Source organism: Nilaparvata lugens, chromosome 12 (genome assembly GCF_014356525.2).
Source record: "Nilaparvata lugens isolate BPH chromosome 12, ASM1435652v1, whole genome shotgun sequence".
NCBI lineage: Eukaryota > Metazoa > Arthropoda > Insecta > Hemiptera > Delphacidae > Nilaparvata > Nilaparvata lugens.
This window is the reverse complement of record NC_052515.1, coordinates 28,759,094-28,775,273: the sequence shown is the minus strand read 5'-3', so window position 1 is coordinate 28,775,273 and position 16,180 is coordinate 28,759,094. Positions and strand designations below refer to the sequence as shown.

General features: G+C 35.6%; 1 long non-coding RNA gene across 1 annotated transcript in view; it reads left to right on the top strand.

The window, feature by feature from the left end:
• The window catches only part of LOC120353888, a 19,250-nt gene extending 3,181 nt beyond the window's left edge, over positions 1-16,069 (top strand). Inside the window, exons 3-4 of the long non-coding RNA XR_005572672.1 lie at positions 6,680-6,811; positions 11,827-16,069. This is a non-coding gene — a long non-coding RNA (uncharacterized LOC120353888). The remainder of the gene's footprint in view (positions 1-6,679; positions 6,812-11,826) is intronic.
• Positions 16,070-16,180: the final 111 nt, after the last annotated feature.

Here is a 16,180-nt window from a genome sequence, read left to right as displayed (position 1 = left end):
AGAGTAGCAATTACAAGTTCTTCAAGCTCTGTGTTGTAACCATCTGTCAAGTGTTTACATTTAGGGCCGGTTTCCGAGCTTGGGATTCAGCTGAGTTCTAGAATTTAAACAGCTGGAGTTAGAAAATTGGTTTTCCGAAACGGGGCGTAGTCGCAGTCCACGTTTAAATTAAATTTCGAAAAACTAGAAAATTGAACACAAAATAAAATAAAGAGAAAATAGTGTAAAGTTTCAGCTATTTTTAATTATTTAGGAATGTTTCATTTCGTCAAGGAAAAACGTTTACAAAATGAGAAAATAAAGATTATCATAAAACTATGACTACGCCCCGTTCCGGAAAGCAAAATTTCCAACTCCAGCTGTTTAAAGTCTAGAACTTAGCTAAATCCCGAGCTCGGAGGCCCTTAATTATTTATTTGTTGTTTGTTGTACATATGAATCAATATTTGTCTGAGTTTTTTATTTATCTCAAGTACTGGATGACGTTATTGTATTGTACTGAGTGTTGTAAAATATATTGGCTGTAATATAATAAAGAAAAGAATTGGCTTATATATGTACAGGATCGAAAATACACGAATGACTTGAATACACGATTAACTTGAAATTTTGCATAAAGATTCCAAATTTACTGAGGATGGTTTATAGGCATATTTCTAATTCTTTAATATTTTAGTACGTCAAGTTTTCAGTTTTCAAATTTTTAATCAGACCCTTGTGGGATCTAAGTCGGGTTACCTACTAGTCTAGAATAAAAATATGATGTGATCTCAGTTTTAAAACTGGTCTGTATTTCAATATTCAAATGCCTTCTATTTGCTTATGTTACAGGTAAGAACTGAGCCATAGGGACACTTTTCTGCCAACGATGCATCGAATCATGAAGTGAGGAAGAGCTTGGCAAACTCACTCCATCTCATTTCTTCCTCGATTGTCCTCCTTTCATTGATTGTGGCTTTCAATTATGGCGCTTCACAGGTGGGTATTCCAACCTAGCTCTCTATCTAATAAGAACTTATCAACATTTATGAAGTTAGGGACGTCATGTCCCAGCTTGCTATGGGACTATACGACTATCTTGTGCATCAAAAATTAGCGAGTCAAAGTAGACACATACTTTTGTATTTATTCATAGAACTTTTTTGATTCTTCATAGACTAGCCCCTTGCAGTTAGTATCAAGTGTTACTTGCTTTCTCAAACTAATTTCTCGTGATATTAATTTGATTTTTATAAGGTAATAATAGTGGACGTTTATTTTATACGGTTTGAGATGTCGATGTGTGGTGTTCGTCATTCATTTTCTCCTGAAATTTTGTAATGAAATTATGTATTGTACTTTTTGATTTGAACAAATGAGCTGACATGAAGCCTAGTTTATACGATGCCAATTGGCGAGACAGTTGTCTTTGGACAATTGTCATCACGTGTTTGCGGATTGTAGGAGGCCAGGCAAGTTAAACGAGAAGATGTTTATACGCGGCCAACTATTGGCACGGCAGTTGACAGCTAAACGTGGCCGAGTTCTCGTCATCTGTTGTGACTGAACAGCTGAACTGGCAAAACCAAGACAGCGATACTGGCCTACACCGTTCAAACGGCGCCAATTGTCGCGACAACTGGGATTCCGAGGGATGGGGGCTCGCTGGGCCTAATTCACTGTCTATAGTCTACTTCCCGGAGACAGTTGAATTTCAGGCCAATTGTCGGGACAGTTGGCAAGACAATTGACATGAAGTTTTTATACGAAGACAATAATATCTTGCCAGTCAGTTGCCTTATGACAATTGTCTCGCCGATTGGCATCAATAAACTAGGATTTAAAGTAGATGTTATATGTAATAGTTCTAATAGATGTACATGGTTGGGCAGGGAGGTATGGATGATTTGAAATAACAGTTAGACACTCATTTTTAAACGAAACTTAAAATTTACTTTTTTAGTGTGTACCTTGGATGTTGCCATTATAAAAATTTAAGAGGAAAAAATTAGAACATTGATTATGTACGAAAAATAACATTTGTTAGATGCTGTCCGTTTTTTCCATACACTTCTGTAGACGTTGTGAGAAGTTGTCTATACTCCTCTGATGCATTTCACGTGATATCGCTCGAATTTCTTGTATTATTGTTTCACTCAGGGCTTCAAGGTACACACTAAAAAAAAATTTCTACTTTCGTTTAAAATTGAGTGTATCTGTTATTTCAAATCATCCATACCTCCCTGCCCAACTCTGTATAATGTAATAAAATTATAATTTAAGATGGAAAACATTTTGAAATGACAGGAAATTATAATTTTAAATTTGAGTAAGATCCCCAAACAAAACTACCGTCAAATAATTCTCGTGTTGGAAATATTATGACGTTTCCTTTATTCTCGCCAACTCTGTATAGTTAGCATCAATGCTGCCCATTCTAACACTGCTGACACTAGAGGTAGGCCTAGTGTATCCTCTTGTATGAAAGTCTCTTGATCCGTTTTGGGAAATTCTCATAAATAAATTATTTTCTTCCAGTATGAACCAGATTGCTGGAGGTGGAGAGATACGTGACAACATTTCTCAGTGCAATGCATCGATGCTGATAAGAGATTGCCATCCTGAGATGTGACTTCAGTCATCGACCAGAGCCTTCAAGTGAGGCTCTTGACAGCTGGTGAGTGTTGTAACATACCTATCTATCTTCACATTGTATTCTGTTCTTCTATTGAGCTTTGAATATTTATTGTAGGCTTATAATAGGCCTTGCAGTTTATCACAAAACTGGATGCGCTTGTGCTCGTTTATTGTGGAGCAAAGTGATGTTGATGAAACACTACCGGAAAAAATGTGAGTTGAATAGTAGCTTCATTCCATGAAGTACTGCAAATCTTACATGTATAATGCTGCTTCCACACTCTTGCCACATGCGTCAAATGACGACGAGTGCGACAGTGTGGATGGCTACTATGCCACTGTTCGCCTTCAATCCCACCATATAGATGTATACAGCGAGTCGCTTGACAAGCGACTTGACGAGAGTGTGGCGCCGACATTACGAATGCAATGCTGCAGAATTGATGGTTCATTTTGAGTTGTGTGGAGCGTCGCAACTCCAGTCTTCCAGATGAGTTAGCTGTTGGCTGCCACATATTTTCTTTCATTTTATTAAATACATAATTTCCAATGCAATAGGCGCCGTTTAGCCAAGGAGAGCTTGTTTGCTATCGATGATTCAATGATTTTTTAGATATTATTTAATCCCATTTATCAATTGAACATATTCAGTGACTTGAGAAATCTCGTAACAAAAGAAAACAAAACTAGAATCGTTGTAGTATTTTATAATTTTATGGAGTTTTTCTTCTTACCCATTCCTCTATAAATTTATAATTTCTTCTATATTTAATGTAGAATTATTGAGTCAGAAACTGAGCCGATATTCCATTTATTACATAGCCTCTTGGACAGTAATAAATTAGTGAATTGACGCTCACATGCTGATAATCTTCAATAATATTCAATGTCTGTTTGTGCCTATATTATTGTGGTTGATAACTTTATTCTATTTCCAAATAAGGTGAACTAATTCAATTGATAGAATTTATCTGTCGTGGTTCAAAATGCTTAAAATTGACACAAACACTCTGATAGTATGATTGTTTTAATTAATTATCTAGTAAACAGCGCTGATCATGGATTGAGAATAGTGTTACAACTGATACTAGTATTTCTTTACTGTAATTCAGCAAAAAAGTGATTGTGACACTTCAAATATTTTTTATTCAATACATATTAAATGTACCATGGCTGTGATTTTGTTTTCAAGTTCAGTTATTTGCTTTTTAATAACTTTTCTGTGACTTGCAATCCACCTCAAACCATCAATATTATCAATGAATCTATTGAAAACATTGCAGTCATTGACCTACCTTCAAAATTACTTGCCTTTTTTGTCACATCCACATTTATTAGACAGTTTATACAGTTTGGTGTTGAAATCAACACATCTTCAGTTGTAGTTGTTTTTTGACACATAATTGCAGTCCTGTAACACGTCTAATGTGGATGTCACAAAAATAAAACTTTTTTTTTCAATTAAGGAAAAAATCCACAATATCAACTCTCATTCAACAAATTTTATCAAAATTAATTCTCTTTTGTTCGCATTCTAAAAATTATCATTTCAGTTGCACAAGCCTAAGATTCTTGTAGGCTTACTCGTTAACAGTGATAGCTCAAAAATGAGTCAATGAAATTTCAAAAATGTCATGTTCCTATCTTTCATCAAATCATAATACTATAGTGAGGTCCACGTTATAATGACAGTGAATAAAGATAGAAGAATAGCGATGCCGATTCTCTGCATTAATTAATCATATTTCTACACTGTCAAAAACATAATTGGCACCGTTGTGGACCTAGAAAAGGATAGTACCACCGGCTTTGTCGAAAGATAGACAAGGATAGCAAAACCAAAGTTGATCAAATACTGTCATTATAACGTGGACCTCACTATAGTTTAGAATCCACTTGGGACGGTATTCAAGTCACCGGTTTCCCACAAAATAATTTCATGTTTAAAATAAGGTCCACGTTAAAATGACAGTGTTTGATTAACATTGGTGTTGCTATCCTCGCTTATCATTTTTGACAGATAGCACTATCCTTTTCTAGCTCTGTAACGTTGCCAGATCGTTTTTCAACAATGTAGAAATATAATTAACAGAGTATCTAAACTTAATTATGAAAATCCATTATTAAATCATTGAAAAATATATTTTCCTGGCGAATGAAATGTGATGAAATAATTATTATTTAATAAGAATGAACCATTAATATTACATCAGATATATCGGTATCAGCTATCCTGTATAGAAGGCAGTTGCAAGGCAGTTAATCGGCAACGCTTTTCTCTCTATCTTTCTCCACTGCCATTTAAACGTGGACCTCACTAAAGGCTCGTATTACATGAGGCCGCCAGTGGGTCGCTCCGGTTCAAGTGCCCGAGCGAGTCGCGGGGCATCAGTTGTTATTGCGCTCATTACAATTATTCTCATGTGATTAATTGTATTCTTTATTGTGTTATGAAAGCAATTTTCGGGAGAAAACCCTGTTTGCTTCCATTTTTCATAATATAAATAATTACACTAGCGTCGCCAGCCGAGACACCAGATTTAAGCGACCAGCTGGAGTCTCACTTGGGTCACGAATCCTGGTGTCTCACTGGTGTCTGAACTTGCTTTACACACGGCCGCAAATGGTTGCTCTCTGGCGTCCCACTGGTGGCTTGGTGTAATATGAGCCTCACAGTTCCATGTGAAGCGATTTTGCTGGATCAATATTGTGTCAGATATTAGAAATGTTGTCTAAAAGCTGTATGAAATGTATTAAGATTCAAGATTTCTTTATTGCAGAAATCATTTATACAAATGCATAGCATCGTCATAGATTAAATATAGCAAATAAAAAGTATTTACATTCAAAGAAATGAAAATACAAACAGCAAACAAAATACCCTCAAATTAGAAACTCCTCTTTTCTATATGGACATTTTCTATAAACATCTTTTTTATGGCTCTTTTAAAATTACCCACTTTTAGCTCTTTTAAATGTGCAGGAAGCTTATTATAAGCTCTTAAAGTATAAGCTCTTAAGAGCTTATTATAAGCTCCAAAGGGTTAAAGTAGTTCAATGTATTTGAGGAAGCCATCTTAAGTAATTGTCAAAAAGTGATAGATGTTATTAATAATTCTCAAATGGCAAGTCTTGAACTTTACATTAGTTTGAATAAAATCATTATTGCCCTTCCCATTAATGTTTTATGGCGTTTTTAAAAGTTCCCGTTATTCTGTGTCACCCTATATTTTGAAAATATTGCACAACATTTATTGAAAATTTTACTACTTAATTTGTTTTATATAAGACTTATTTTCTAATGTTTGAATAAGACATCAGTTCGATGTCTGTAGACTTCAATAGCTATGTTGAAATCAAAGTACTTAACACTCATATTAATTTTCTTTCTCAAGATGTTGCAACTTTGTAGACATTTTAATTTTGATGTAAAAACAATTAGACCTGAACTAGAAAGTGAACAGTATGGTTTACTATATTTGAAAAATTACTTACAATTACAAATTTCAAGGATTGGTAATTAACTTGAATATAAAGCCGATAAAATTGATCGGTATGATACATTAATTATTGACGTGTTACTACTCTTATAATAATTATTATGACCTGATGTTTGAATATGATTGCTGTGTGATAATTATTGGTTGTTTCATGTCTTGAAGATAATTCATATTAAAGCATTATTGTGCAGTAGAAACTTTACAGTACGATTTGGCAGCGTGCAGAGAATAGGCCGACCTATGTGATGCATGTGTCATTTACTGACTATATATATCAATCAATACATTAATTTATTCAATGCTATACAAAACACTGTCAAGCCACTTCAATGCTACACTATTTTTTATTTATTCATTGAATATAAATTACAATACCGATATTTAAAAAAAAACTTGTTAGTCCAAAACTCAATCTTATAAAGATACGAAGATTACAATGTGTAGTTCATGATTGTTTATGATAGTTTTATTATAATTGTGATAGTTTATGATTGTTTTTATCTTGAATTTAATTGATGTTAATTACCTAACTAGATCATAACGTGGCTGATTTTTGTTTGCAGTGAGCAGAGTGAGAGGAGAGGAGAAGAGCACAGCGAGCGAAGTGAGTTCTGAGCGGTTGCATGGAGGAGGATTGTCATTTGGTTGCTGTTGCTAGAGTGAGAGATGAGATGGAGCGGACGCTGCATTATCAGGTCAGTGTCGACAATATTATTAGCAATTCTACTTGAGTGAGGTCCACGTTATAATGACAGTGTTTGATCAACATTGGTGCTGCTATCCTTGTCTATCATTCGACAAAGCAGATGGCGCTATCCTTTACTACGCAACGTTGCCAGATCGTTGAAAATAAAACAAAAATATAGTAGAAATATAATTAAAATATAAAATAGAATAGTAGAAAATATAAAATATAAGTAGAAAATATAATATAGAAATATAATTTATTTACAGAATATTAATTATTCTAAATTATGAAAATGTATTATTTAATAATTTAGAATATATTTTTTTACGATTATAATATAATTGATTATTTTGAACGAGAATGAACAGTTGTTATTACATCAGATATACCGGTATCAGTCCTCTATAGAAGGCAGTGTCAAGGCAGAGAATCGGCAACGGTGTTTCTTATCTTTCTTCACAGCCATCATTACGTGGATCTTACTTTAGGGTCACCAGTCCGGCCACCAATCCTGGTGTCTCGCTGGTGTACCAGCGTGCTTTGCAATGGTTGCTCTCTGGCGACCCACTGCTGTCCCAATGTGATATAAGACTTAGACCATATTACATTAGGACACCAGTGGATTACCAAGGGCCCGAGTGCTCCTTATACAGTAGTCACATCGAGCATTTTGGTGTCCGGTCACCAGCCATGCTTTACACTCTGACACCTGACCTGGTGTACACTGGTGCCCTAATGTAATACAGGCCTTAGACCCACTATTTATACTACTTGCTATGGTGACGTCCACATTATAATATTGCAGTATTTGATTAACAATGGTGTTGCTATCATTCGACAAAGCAGATAGCGAATGTATCAAATCACGGTGTTGTGTATCAAGTTGAGATGATACCGTATCATATTGGTTTGATACTGTATCATGTGTGGTGATACTCTATCATGTGTTGATACTGTATCATGTTGTGGTTGTTCTTGTTCTATAGTGAGATCCATGTTTAAATGTCAGTATTTGATTAACATTTCTGTTGCTATCCTTGTCTATCACTCGACAAAGCAGATAGCGCTATCCTTTTCAACCCCTGCAACGTTGCCGTTGTTTTAAATGTAAGAGTATAATAACAAAATATCCAATCTCAAAATATATTTTGTTGACGAATAGAATGTTTGTAATTGATTATTTTAATTTTGAATGGTAGTTAATATTACTTGAGATCAGCTATCCTCTATAGAAGGCAGTGACCAACGCTGTTCTCTTATCTTTCTCCACTGCCATTATAACGTGGACCTCACTATTACCTGTACTCCTTGTACTAATGATGCTACTTGATGGTTATTGAACTCTGACTGTAACTTGAGTGATGACGTCGCTTCCACACTCTTGCCAAGTGCGTACAAATGACGACGAGCGTGAGAGTGTATATGGCTACTCTGCCACCGCTTGGCAAGTGACTTGGCGAGAGTGTGGATGACTACTATGCCACCGCTTGGCAAGTGACTTGGTGAGAGTGTGGATGACTACTATGCCACCGCTTGGCAAGTGACTTGGCGAGAGTGTGGATGACTACCATGCCACCGCTTGGCTAGTGACTTGGTGAGAGTGTGGCGCTGGCATAACAGTGAGCATAAAAGCAGTGTTCCCAAATATCAGTATCAGTGAACGTATCCAGTACAGTGAGAATATTATTCTCATAAATTGTAATGGGACTATTCATGCTGGCTCCGCTGGCTGGGTGGCAATAGTCCTCATCACAATTCATGGCATTTATATGTTGACTGTGCTGGTCACGTCGTTCACTGATACTGATATCTGCGAATCCAGCTCAAGTAGTATGGGCCAAACTTTAAATAATAATGAATTTGATATTGCAGTGAACGAATGTTGAGAACAGAATGGTTTATTAGCACCACTCCACTCTAATGCTAATTTCGTTTTATATTTTCAATCTCCAGCAAATGTATTGTTTGAGAGTAATTATGGTGTAGAAACAACCGAAACTGGTGTCTCATTTTTATGATAAATCTGTCTGCTGTTGATTCACTTGCAATTGTCAGCAAATAACATGAATGCTTTCCATTGAACCAATGCCGACAGCTGAAAGTGATTGTTACTCTGCAGAGTGGAGTGGTGCATATTGCAGCTATAGTCACATTCACCTTATAGAGTCACCATCTCATTAATATTGGTTTGCTATCCTTGTCTGTCATTAGATAAAGCAGATAGCGCTATTCTTTTCTACAGAGTGAGTCATAGTTATGGGAACTCTTCAATAAATTGGAGACGGTTGTAGATATAATACTGTGACTCAGGATAAGTTATCGTCTATAGAAGGATTAGGATCGGCAACGTTGTTCTCCTATCTTTCTTTACTGCCATTATAACGTGGACCTCACGATAAAGCGAGAAAGAGATAGCGCTATCCGTTTTGCTGGATGATTGACAAGGATAGCAATACCATTGCTAATCAAACACTGCCATTATAACGTGAACTTCACTATAGCACCATACCGTTGCCAAATTGTTTGTAGGCTATGTAGAAATATAATGAACTACAACGATATTTTTATCTCAATTATTGTGAATATTTATTATTGAATCTTATAATGATTAACTTACCACATGTAAGGTCCCCACTATGCGGGCGTCTGAGACGAGCTGAATTTCTTTTAGCTCATTAGCCGGATGCATTGTCTCTTAGGCTGGTCACTAACCGTAGGAAATGCATGATAAACATGTTGTCATACATTATTGTGTATCAGTAAAAGGCTTCCAGCAAATTTTCTTTTAGGTTAGGTTTTTGTGTCACCGACTTTGTTGTTTATTCTTTCTCCACTGCTCTTTTGAGGTTAAATTATTTTCTATTTTTGTAATTTGTAATTTTCCAGTGGTCTATTCATCGTTATTGGTTGTTCATTTTATGTCAGAAGACAATATATTCCTGATGAACGTGTGTGTGTGCCTGAAAAACAGCAGCTTCTCTTTGTCTCAGATACAGAGTACCGGCCAGCAACGGTCACAGTTATCACATAGTTATTCAAAAGTATTCTTTGAGTATCTATAGTGAGGTCCACGTTATAACGGCAGTGTGTGATTTGCTATGGTTTTGCTATCCTTGTGTATCATTCAACAAAGCAGATGGCACTATCTCTTTCACGCATTGCAAGGTTGCCACATCGTATATCAACAATGTAGAAATTCAACTAATTGACAAAATAGGGTAAATGGTTAGGTTTTATTTAGGTTATATTTAATAATGTTTCATAAGGATAGGTTAGGTTTTTGCTTTGGAATATTGCAATATGCTAGAAGGGGCTAGGGTCCAAGTACAGTTATGTTTTTTGTTGTTTCAAAGGTTTCATCTAGGTTTTATTAAATAATGTTTTATAAGGATAGGTTAGGTTTTTGCTTTGGAATTGCAATATGCTAGAAGGGGCTAGGGTCCAAGTAGAGTTATGTTTTTTGTTGCTTCAAAGGTTTCATCAAGGTTATATTTAATAATGTTTCATAAGGATAGGTTAGGTTTTTGCTTTGAAATTGCAATATGCTAGAAGGGGCTAGGGTCCAAGTAGAGTTATGTTTTTTGATGCTTCAAAGGTTCTATTAAGGTTATATTTAATAATGTTTCATAAGGATAGGTTAGGTTTTTGCTTTGGAATTGCAATATGCTACAAGGGGCTAGGGTCCAGGTAGAGTTATGTTTTTTATTGTTTCAAAGGTGAAAGGATAGGTTAGGGGGTTAAGAGTTTGCTTTGAAATTATTCAAAGTATTGAATGTGAAAAGGTTAGGGGTTGAATTTTTCAAGTTATATTCAATAATGTTTCATTAGGCTAGGTTAGGTTTTTGCTTTAAAATTGCAATATGCTAGAAGGGGCTAGGGTCCAGGTAGAGTTATGTTTTTTGTTGTTTCAGAGATGAAAGGATTGGTTAGGGGGTTAGGAGTTTGTTTTGAAATCCAAAGTATTGAATGTGAAAGTGTTAGGGGTTGGGTTTTTTAAGTTATATTTAATAATGTTTCATGAGGCTAGGTTAGGTTTTTGCTTTAAAATTGCAATATGCTAGAAAGGGCTAGGGTACAGGTAGAATTATGGTTTTGGATATTTCAAAGGTGAAAAGATAGGTTAGGGGGTTAGGATTTTGCTTTGAAATTCCAATATGCTGGAAGGGATTACGGGTTTTACCAAGATTTATGTTTATTATTGTTTTAAATATAAAAGGGGAGGTTAGGGGGTTAGGTTTTGGCTTTGAAATGACAATATTCTGACTTAGTTGTAGTGTTTTTTGAAATTAGTTGTATAACAACCGTTATATTTTATTAATCATATTATTGAAAAGTACTCTTGATTTTATTGAATGAAATGATGATAATATGTTGAATATTAAATCGAATTCAATGATAAATCATCACTGGATGATAATTTATCATCATCAAGATGGAATGACGGCTCCAGTTATGGTGCTCGGTAACCATCATAACAAAGAACGTTACATTCAAAGAACTGACTGAATGGAACGGGAAAAAACCGTTACCAACGCATGCGCGATACGGTGCTGTCTGAGACAGAGAGTGGTTTGTTGAAAAACAAGCTTGTCCTACCGTTAGTGGGCTGTCTAATAACTAAAACTATACTATAAAAGCGAAATAGACGCTCTCCATAAGAGGCCATGCCAGTATATAGTTGGGACCTTAAGGCCAAGCTACATGAGGCATTTTTCAGAGGAGTGGGCATTGAAGGAAGCTCTCCGATTGGGTTGGCGTTCGGGAATCAGATGATCAGCCAATCGGAGAGCTTCCTGCCCTGCCGACTCGTCTCTAAAACGCCTCATGTTGCTTGGCCCTAATGTTAAGGCTCTTTTGCTGCTGGTTGATAGACGTCCCCTGTACTGTTTGTCGAAAATAAACGCTCTCCATAAGAGGCCATGTATTTTCTGAAGATGGGCAAAATAAATTCAGCGCATATGTCGCCTTGGCTAAGGCTTATTATTTTGTTATGATTTTAATGGTAGTTTGTATTTTTTATAGGAGATGGAGGAGAGAGAGAGACAGACGGCCTGCTCAAACGGAACAGTGGGAAGAAGAAAGATAGAAGACACAGCAAAGAAGATACATTTTTACAAAATAGTGGGACTCTAGTGTAAGAGTTTATATAAAGTGAAAACTATAAACATTGACATTGAAAAGTTCATAACAGTGAATTATTGACGTGAAGTGATAATGAAAAGACTCGAATTTACTTCCATTTTCAAAAGACGTTGAATTGATTTATATTTTGTTTGTGATGTTGTTGATATTGTGCATGTTTTGCTGTAAATAATAAATGCCTGTGGGGTGGGTGTCCCATGTGTGGGGTATTTTCAGGCATCGCGGAGGCAGCTGGACGGACGGATTACGCAGAACTTCAATCAAGGTAAAAGTCAGCACTCGACTGATTGTAACAGTTCAATCTAGTTATTTTTCTAAATTCTTATTTCTTAAAGTTTTATTTTGAATTCAATTTTTTCCAGATCTGAATCATTTTCTCCTATTTCAGTGAGTTAATAATATCATTAATTCACTAAAATAGGAGAAAAATGATCAATCCTAATCTATTTAAATACGAAATTTTATTCCTTTCTTCAATTATTGGTGATATTAATGTCTTGTTGAACTGTTAGATCGGTCCTGGGCGACTTGTGTGGAATTGGTAATAGCATGTCTCGACCATCACCCCCTAAGTCTTTTCTCAGCTTTTATACTTTTGAATTTGTTTTTATTTTCAGTTGCTTCGACATTTTTCTTTAGTTGTTTCCTTTTATTTTTTTTTTTGAATTTCTTCCTGCTTTTTATTTGTTTCAGTTTCTTATTTTCTGTTGCTTTGGAGGCGAACCTTCAGTTCAAATTCAATATCGAAGTATATGTCGATAAGGGATGTTTTTTTAGTTTGTTTCTTTTGATTTCTTCAAAACTGTCCCCAATTTTATTTTAGTTTTTTATATTCAGTTTGGGATTTTTCTTCAGTTGTTTTTTTTCATTTCTTTTAAACTATCTCCATCTACTTAGAATTTTTTATATTTATTGTAATAAATATATTTAAATTAGATTGTAAATTTCTGGGGTGCTGCCACACTGTTTGCTTTTTTCAGGAGGAAATCGTCGTCATCATTTATTTGCTTATTGTTTTTGTCTTTGCTGTGTGTTGTTGCATCTCTCAAAATATTGTTAGTGAACTATTTTCAATTATTTCTATTGTAATACGTTTATACATTGTAAAGTGTAATTTGTATGTACTCCCTTCCTTCTCATTGCACCGTCCATTCATATTTCTAACTTCAATTCACTTTATTTTTTTTCAATTTCATTTCCAACTTTTTTCTTGGCTTCCCGATGGTTCAACCCCCACCTTAACCTGTAGGTCCACTCATCTCTCATCATTATCCATTCTATTACCCACGCACAAGCCTAGAGCTCATGTGGGCATTATCCACCATCCAATTCATTTCTTTCAAAAACTGTCATTTTAAATTCCTCAATAATTGTTTTACTATTTCTGACCACCTTTCCTCTAAACTTATCTTTCCCGCACTATAAATGCTTTACTCTCAAATTGTAAACCCCTAAATCTGAATTAATATCAAAATTAAGTTCTCAATCTTCAGTGTAACCTGAATCTTTGACTATTTGAAGAGCCTTCTCTGCTAAGAATAATTTTAATCTCACTTAATAATAATTAAAATCCCACTCAATAATATAATAATCTTGAATCACTTGAAGCTTTAGATCCACTTACCTCCCATTATCATTCTTCCTATTTCACCCACGCACAAGCCTGTAACTTATGTAGGAATCATATTCTGTTGAAAAATCTATTTTAAAATCATTTTAAATCTAAATTTCAATTCATTTTGAAATGTTAATTTACATTTCTTTCACCTACCACATTGTCATTAATTTTACTCCCATTTTAGTAATCACTTGCAATCAATCATTAGTTTCTTTACCTTATTTCACATTCACCAATATTCCCAAGTTTATACCTCTAGTTACTGCTTTGTCGGCTCTTTATTATCAATCTCTCTGTCTCATTCTATTATTGTTTGTCTCACCACCATTCCTTACTAATTTTACTTGTCTCCCCCCCACCTTACCTATTAATCCTTAGACTGGGCGCACACCAGTTAGTCAAGACAAGACATGATGAGACACGATCAGTCACAACACTTCACATTGTTGCTTATGGAGTCATGTCTAATTGCAATGACTAATCAGTGTGAGTTGCATCATAAGCAACTATGTGAAGTATTGTGTCTGAACATGTCTTGTCTTGACTAATCGGTGTAATCCCAGCCTTACTGACCTTAACTCGCATTCCTTAGTCACTCCACTTGCCTCCCCCCCCTGCTATCTACATAAAATTATTCTTCCCCTTCCTGTCATCCAAATGGATTTATTTCAGTTGTAGTTAACTTTTTCTTCTCTCATATTGTCTTGTATCTCACTTCTTGTTCACTTTCTAATTTACATAATATGCGTTCAAGGGATTCTTAATTGGAATAAAGGGGGTTAATGATTATTTTTCTACAATTTGCAATATTGTGACAGATGCAACAGCACTAGTGTGGTAGCACTCTTAGCTTATATTATATTGTCCCCCCCTCTCTCATGGTCTAGACATGCACTTACCAATACCATTGATTTATTCCTCTTCTGGAGGGGAACCACTCTTTTTTGCCCCCTCAGGGGAACTGTCCCTTTCCCTTTTGGGGGGGGGGAGGGAAAGCCCCCTGTGGGGGATTTGTCCCTCTCCCTTCTGGGGAGGGAAAACTGTCACTTGGTTGGCTCTGAGTGGTCCAGTTAGGCTCAATGCGCCCTTTGGCGTGGGTGGGACCACTCACTACATTGGGTGGGGGGGGCAGGACCACATGGAGCCAGGTGCCAGTATTGGACGTTGAGGTTAGTGCCCGGTTTTTTTGTGGGCCTATCCGACAGTGAACGTTTCACTGTAAACCTGAATCTTGAGAACGAGGACAAGAAGGGAATAAAAAAAAATTGGAATTTTTTTTGCTTTGTATATGGTTGGTAAAGGGTATGTATATACTAGAATAAAAACAATGTGTGTGTGTATATATATGTATAAATAATCAATAAATACATAAAAATCTCACATGTGTATTGCTATCCTTACTATCCTATCCTAGACTACTAGAGAAGAAAAAGAAAGAACGCCAAATTTGGCATTCCCAGCTATACAGGATGAGTTATGCGGCTTCAAACATGAAATTTGCAAATTTTCAAACGGCCATATCTAATGAACGGTAAGGAATTTCGCCAATGTGATGACATTATATTGTTTCTCTCGTCAAATATTATATCATTGCTGAGAGTTTTAGCGATTTTAATTAATTTTTGGATTCATGAAAAATGAATCCGTTACCTGTTGCTTTTTTCTGCTGTGCTGTTCTAATTCTCATCCAATACAAATGAGCTCAGTAGTCACAAAAATCCTGAGAAATTTGAATTTCCCGCTCAAATCAGTCAGTACCTCTTGCATGTTTCTGTTGCCCTGGTAGTATTTTAGTTGGTTTTAATTCTGTACCAGGGAGTCAGAACACTTGAAGAGGTAGCAGGTTTTTCAACGCCTTCCAATGCAAGCATAGGCAACCCGCAACACTGATCTACTTTGTGTACCTCTTGCATGTTTCTGATGCCCTGGTAGAAATCTGGTCATTTCTAAGATGCAAATGAGCTACTATTTGAGCGGGAAATTCAAATTTCTCATGATTAGCGGGAAATTCAAATTTCTCATAATTTATACTATTTGAGCGGGAAATTCAAATGTCTCATGATTAGCGGGAAATTCAAATTTCTCATGATTTATACTATTTGAGCGGGAAATTCAAATTTCTCATGATTTATGTTACTACTGAGCTCATTTGTATTATAGAATTGTAACAGGAAGTTAAAACATAGCAAGTGGTAACTGAGACATTATACCGATTATTGCTTACACACATTAAATACTATATGTGTTTAGTTCAGTTGATAATGTGTTTTTTTATTTTCAATTTCATCAAATGTAAGACTAATTTGGTACCAAAATCAAACAAATCCGACCATCCTTTCGGAGTTTCCAAGATAATTTACATCATTTACACATTGGGGTGTCCAGGACCACATGGAGCCGGGTGCCAGTATTGGACGTTGAGGCTAGTGCCCGGTTTTTTTTTGTGGGCCTATCCGACAGTGAACGTTTCACTGTAAACCTGAATCTAGGACAAGGAGGGAAAATAAAAAAAAATTGGAAATTTTTCTTTTCTATATGCTTGGTGAATATATATGGTAAATAAAAACTCCATATGTGTGTGTATATATAAATCATTCTTTATTATATAATGCATAT